Here is a 7,458-nt window from a genome sequence, read left to right on the forward strand (position 1 = left end):
ACATCATCAATTGGTATACTATTTAGTATACTAATTGGTGCATATAACATTATTCGTATTTTAAATCAAACCTTCAAATGTTATGATGTATAAATCTTTTTACGGGTACGACTTCTTTTAAGTTGTCTTATGTCAATTTGAAACAGTATTTGGACTTTGCAAGCTCGTTTTGAGATCGATTTTGGTGATTTAAATAGTTCATTTTTTACGGCTCGTTGAGTATAATATTTATGCAAAAAAATCAAAATTATTAGATATCGGTAGCTATATGTTTAAGTCATATTTGTTTTGAAAAAATAGTCGATAAATATAATTTCGATAATGATCATCTATTTTTGTAATACAAATTTAATTCAAACATATAACTATTGATATCTGATCATATTATTTTTTTACATAAATATTTTACTCAACGAGTCCTACAAAGCGAATGGTTCAAATTACCAAAATTGATTTCAGAATGGGCTTACTATAATCAAATGCTCTCTTAAGTTGATATGATCAATTTAAGAGAAGTTATACCATTTTTATTAAAAACTTATGTAATTGTATAGGGGGAAAATATTCGTCGCCTTCCGTATTCCCTGTTACCAAGCTCTTCTAAATTCGATGGAACTCTGTCTTACTGCGAACAAACAAGGATGAGCTACCCGATGAGTGGGTTACCGGAAAACCCCTCCGACGGTCAAGGTAGCTTTCTTGGAGAAGAAGAGAAAATACAGAGCATTGTAGAGAGAGAGTGGCTAAAAGTTGCTTACCCCTTTGAGTCTGATTGCGCCTCATTTTCTAGGCTGGTCATGCAGCCTTAGATTGTGTGCACACTACCTCTGTTGTCCTTTATTGGATGTGTGGCTATACTGCCCTCTTCATTCCTCACAAGTGTATATATGAATACTACCAAACAGTATTGACGTACACCCAGAGCGATTTCCTTTCCATTGGTCCACGTGGAATACCTAATTGTGCTATACTTGGGTTGCACTAAAGATATTGATTCTGGACATACTGATGCCGAGCTAAGGTATACCCTAGATCGACGCCGCGCTTAGTCAACACCTTTACGTTGTCGACAAGTGTGACCATTATCAACTTGGCCGTATACCACAGCCTTAATGCGGTCCGTTCGCTCTCTTCGTTCGATCCATCCATCGCCAGCTCAGTCGATCGGTTAACCCAACCATGATGTATATAGCCGTGTCACCTTAGATAGCTCGACCAAACATTACGCTTCATGTTGGCCCAGTTAAACCCAATCTAGCACCACGTTCTGTGTTTGCCCAACACCATATTTCGTGTTAGTCCTACCTGGCCCAACAAAATTACAGCGTTGATTTTGCTTGGCCATTATTTGGCACAAATCCTCCTCTCAGTAATAATTTAACATCCTCTAAAAAATAAGTACTACAATTAATATGTTAAATTTATTATTTTATTATATATAATTTTTAATTTAGTTTGTGTTTTCAAATTTGTAGACAAACTTCTTAAAGTGGGTTCGCATAATAAATAAATAATATTTTTTGAGATCCTTGCTCTTGTCTACCAAATATCAATGTAGGCTTTTTGTAGTTTGTAATAATTTTTTTTCCTTGTATTTTGTTTTCCTTTTAATATATTGCATGTTTTTGCTTCTCAAAAAAATAAAATAAAATAAAATCAAATCAAATCAATTAAATAAATAAATTTAGACAAACTATAAAAAATAATTTATGATTGGGCACTAGTAACAAATAAAATCCTATATATATATATATATTTTTTATATTATTTCAATTTTAAATTAGAATGAATTTTTAAAATTATATTAATTCAAACCATCAATGGAGCAAGGATATTTTAGACAATTTAACTATTTTTTGTCGGTGATGCTAGATGGTAGCGGTGGCTATAAATTGGGGAAGAAATGAGAATGTCAATGAATTGGGTAGGGAAGGAAAGTAGTAGCGGTGAATGGGCAAAAGAGGGGTGATAGTAGATTAGGGAAAAACAGAGATGGTGATGGACAACTATAAAGGTGAAAAGCGATCGTCAACAGTAATTAAGGGGAAAAAAATGATTAAATAATCTAAATTGCTAATTCCCTATTAACAAATACAAACAAATGTTTAGAATTGATATTATTTTAAAATTTAAATTGAAACGATTAAAAAATAAAATTTAATTTGATGTGGAGATCAAATCTTTAAGATTTTATTTATTAGACTTTTAAATAAATTTTGATTAAAGGTTAAAGGAAATATCAAAATGTTACATTTTGAATTGTTACTTTAAAATTTGGAATTAGTTGGGAGATAAAGTTGGTAAACATTCGAGGATCCCCGAATCATGTCTCTAGAGATTCATTAGGCTTCTAACGGGACACACACACACCACACACATCCCACATCACACCCTACTCTACTGCACTGCCCAGTCTCGAAGAAGCCTTCTTTGGTCTTGTTTTTAGGTTACTCTATAAAAACAGGAGGGAACGCCTCTCCCTAATATAAACTATTTCAAAGTACTCTCTCTTTCTCTCTCTCTCTTCCCTCTCACAGCTGCTTCAATTTATAGGGCTGGGTACGGATAACTTGCTAGTTCCATAAAGGAACCTCCAGACTAGGTACAGATAACTTGTCAATTCCATAAAGGAACCTCCAGCCAAGTACAGATAAAGTGCTAGTTCCATTAAGGAACCTCCGGTCCGGGTACAGATAGCATACTTGAATCATAACATTAATGTCATATATATATGTCAGAGGTGGACAATTATTCATAGTGTAAATACATAGCATTCATGAAACAGATCTTAGTCTATATACATAAAATAATTTAACTTGAACATAGCTTTACTAAGTTATTACTCACAGATAACCAGTGGCTCCAAATAGATGAGTAGAGTAGGCAATTCACTTAACTTAAGGCGCGTGACCTATACAACATAACAGATACATACATTGGAAAACACGCTCGGATTGTACATAACTTATTTTATTTGTTCCTGGTGTGTTTCTTGCCTTTATCCTCATCATGGTGTATTGATCTTGGCCTAGGAATGCCTAGGATGAAATGAGGATGCAAAAATGTACTTGAAAATATTTTTCAAAACTTGCTGAAAACAAGGCCCACGCTCGAGCGTGGCTTTCCTCGCTCGAGCGGGCATGTAAAATGTGAGGGTCCGCTCAAGCGTAACTTCCTTCGCTCGAGCGGTCTGCAAACTTTGAAAAAGTACTGGTTGCTTGATTTTCATGCTCGACGAACGCTCGATCCCCGCTCGAGCGTGAAACTTAAACCTTTGCTCGAGCATGACTTTCGTCGCTCGATCTACAAAAACACATAAACTTCTGGGAGCATGCGTTTCATGCTCTCGCTCGAGCGGAAGTGCAAGATTAAAGGGTCGTCGCTCGAGCGTAGAATCCGACGCTCGAGCGGAAGTGCAAAAACTGGAATTTCCAGATTGCACTCCCCAACTCCAAGCTCGAATTCTACATCCCAAAACTTATCTTCTTGGGCCAAAACTTGAGGAAACATTGAGAGACTCATAAAGCATCATGAATTAAGGATCATTTCAAGAAATTATGGCCCAATAGCTTGCCAATTGTGCAAAAATTCAACTTAAAATTTATGAATGCTCCATGAACATGACATGCATAAATTTCTTTGAACTTAATCTTCTCAAAACATGATCAAATGCTACAAAACAACATGAAGCTTGATGATTTCCCAAAATTAAGATGAATTCAAGACATGCATGAGGGAATTCTTGAAAATTAAACTCAAAATATGAGAAAATATGCATGTATGCATGGTATGGCTCAATACTCTTCATTTCTAACTCAATTCTTAGATTAATCAACTCAATTCTCAAGTTAAACACTTAAACCTCTCATATTCATAAACTCATCAACTCAAAAGCAAGACCAAAGGCTTAATCTCTTACCTTAAACCTTGAATTCACAAATGTAAGGACTCAAACTTCTAAATGCTCTTCAATTCTTCAACAATTTCTAGCAATCTCCCTCTTTTCTAGCTTTGATCCCAATTTCTCTCCTCCTCTCTCTCTCACACATTTGGAGCTTGAAGTTAAGGAAATGAGGGTGCAAAACAAATAAACTAGTGGGGTCATAGTAGCCTTATTTAGGCTTAATTAAGAGTTGGTTAATTAATTGACATTAATTATTCTAATTTAATCATTCTGAATCGGATTTTAATTAAACTTACCATAATGTTCTAAAAATTTCAAATAACACATAAATCAAGTCAATTTCTGAATCAGATGCCGATAAGGCCTTCAATTCGCAAACCGAATAAAAATATGAACAGATCTTTTTACGTTAAACAGATATAAACACAAATTAATGCAATGCACATGTAATTAACTCGGAATTTCTTCTTAATTACTTGTTAGGCTTACTTAAGCATGAATTAGCGCTAGTCATGGGTCGGGGTTGTTACAATCATCATGCTCACCACGATATAAATGATGGGAACGATTGGCAAAAAATTAAATTAACTAAAACCACCCTTCAACACATTAGTGATTTGGACACAAGGAGGCAGGGGCTTGGACATTATTATTATTACTTCATTTTTTTTTGGGGGGGGGGGGGGAGGGGGGTTTGCAGGTTGCAATTTTTTTTTTTTAAATCAGCGATAACATTGATGCAAATCAAACTTACAACGATTACAATTAGATTACATTAATGAAAAAAAGTGGCCAAAGTGAAAATGCATCATGAGTTAGAAAACATATCTCAACCACATTGGCATATGGAACGTCAAAACCCATCGAAAAATAGAAAGCAAAAGAGGAAATCTGACCTCACAATCAAAAAAAAAAAAAAAAAATAATAATAATAACATTTCCATTCTTTCCAAAACAGAAAAAATAATACAAGCATAGCGAAAAGGTATGCCACCCAGGGGAATCTACATATAGCACTTGATCAAAGGGACTCCAATAAAGTAAATAAGCAGCAATTAGCAATTAATAAAAGACCAAGATCATCAACATTATAGAAATGGCACAAAATCTGTCGATTAATAAAAAAAAGGACCAAGATCATGATCAACATCAGTAAACGCTGTGAAGCAGTAGTGAAGTTCATCGTTTGAAAAATCTGAGACTCAACAATCTTTGATGTTTGGTTTTCCCAAAATTTAATTTAACCCAAAAACGACTCTAATCTTGACTGAGTCAACAACTTATTGGGAAGGAACCAACAGTGTGACCAAAAAAGATTCACTAACAGAACAAAGTAACAACATAACTCATGTGCCCTAACCTAATTAGTTGGAGCATGCCTCTCTTTTTCTTTTCTTTTTTGAATAAAGCTTGAGACCCCAGTGGGGCTGCTGGGGTCCTCTGTGATTGGCCCAAAAAACTGTTTTTTTTTTTTTTTTTTTTTTCTTTGTTTTCAGCCATTGACAACCCCCCACATAGAGGTGGAGGTGCTGGGTTGCCTTGGAGCTGGGGTCTCCAGCATTTCCGTTCTTTTTTATGCCCTATTTTTTGTAAGGTTAATATTGTAAATTTGCGTGTAATTTTCATCTCTCATGACCAAGTGAGTCAACTCAGTCAAATAATAACGAAATTTTATATTTGAAAAATGAGTGAGACTTTCTTTTTTGGAGACTCCCATAACTTCTAAAGTGATCTACACTAGGGGTGAGCGCGGATCGGTTACGTCACAGAACCTTCAATTCATCATCCGTCCGTCAAATTGGTGAATTGGAGAAAATTAGTCCGCATCTGTCCGCCAATCTGGCGGATGTGGATTGAGCGGATTGACGGATTGGAGAATGGATGCGAATCGGTCTGGTGGTTTAAAATTTTATAAATTTTCAACATAATTTAACTTGTGCACTTCCTCAAAAAAAAAAAAAAGTATTACAGTCAGTGATTTACAAAAGTATTACAATCACTGCATGTCTCATCCAAAGAAAGAAAGTTTGAAGCTTTAGAATATTACAATCACTGCATGCCTCATCCACATAAAGTATTACAATCTGTGGTTCTTAAAATATAAAAATAATTCAAATCACCAAAACCATGAACAGAGTAGCAGTAAAGATTGTATGCCTCTGTATTGTTACATCTATATCTGTTTTTGAAAATAAAAATCAACCAGCATATATAATCTTTTTTATTTATTATTTTTAGAGTTAGATTTAAAAATAAAAAAATATAGATAAATAATACATTTATTTTTTTCAATTAAAAAAATATATTTAAGTTGAAAACTCTTTTTCAATAGAATATTTAAACTATTTTTTAATTCAAAACACAAACAGAATATCTAAATAAATTGAAAATATAAAGTCTTATAAATTACTAGGGGTGCTTGTGGTTTGGCGGTTCGGTTGCGACCAAAGGAACCTCAAATCCGTCATCAGTCCAAAACTAGGCGGATGGGAAAAAATCAATCAACAACCGTCTGCTCGTCACCATGCATCCGTCCAAAATGCGGCGGATCGGTTCGGTTTGGGTGAATCGGTATATCTGCTGCTCACTTCTAATCTACACGACTCGTGATGTGGGTCCTACTCATATATCATGAGTGGTGTGAATCACTTTGAAAGTTATAAATCTCTGAAAAAAGAGTCTCTTGTTTATATTTAGACGGAAAGAGGGAGAAGGAAACAGACAAGTCGTGAAGGAGGAAAACGGTGAGGAAGGCGTATACAACCGAATGTAATATATAACAACAATCTACCGTGTAAACTACTCTACAACTCTGACTCAACTATTTATCTTCATTTTTCCAATTAATTGTTATTTTTTAAAAATAAAAAATAAAATAATTGACTGTATGTTTTAAGCGGTGGTGGATTTATAATTGATTTGTAACTCAGAATTTTTGCTGAGAGAAAGTTTAGAAACAATTTGTGCTGCTTTGAATTATGATAAAAAGAAGGGTAAATTACATTGACGGTTTGGTCTAATTACTACTCACACCCTGATGCTTTGAAAATTACATTCCTATCCTTGTGGTTAATAGTCTCATTTCACAACCACTACTTATATAAAAAGTAACAACTCCTAATAAAAAAACAGAGGAAATTACATTAAAAAAAAAAAAAATAAAGGAATGGAAAAAAAAAAGAGAAAGTAAAGCAAAGCAAAAAAAAGAGAGTGCATAAATTCAATTTTTTCATTCCGTCTAAATAATTACAATCATATGGGATTAGTGTAATTTTCCAAACGTCAAGGGTGATATATATTAAACTCAAATCTCAGGAGGTGTAAGTGTAATTTACTCTAAAAAGAAATAGAGAATCTTTGTACTCTGTTTTTTTATTGTTTACATTTCTTGAATTCTATTTTTTCTTTTCTTTCAGGTCTTATCAATTCTAGTTTCTTAGCAATGTTTTGGCAATGAATCTAGGATTTTGACTGGTGAGTTTTGAAATAGGATTTATTTATTTTTGAGTTTTGATATTAATTTTAATTTTACTTTTGTTGGTGAATTTTGTTTT

This window comes from Camellia sinensis, chromosome 12, assembly GCF_055761805.1.
Source record: "Camellia sinensis isolate YWXY chromosome 12, ASM5576180v1, whole genome shotgun sequence".
Taxonomy (NCBI): domain Eukaryota; kingdom Viridiplantae; phylum Streptophyta; class Magnoliopsida; order Ericales; family Theaceae; genus Camellia; species Camellia sinensis.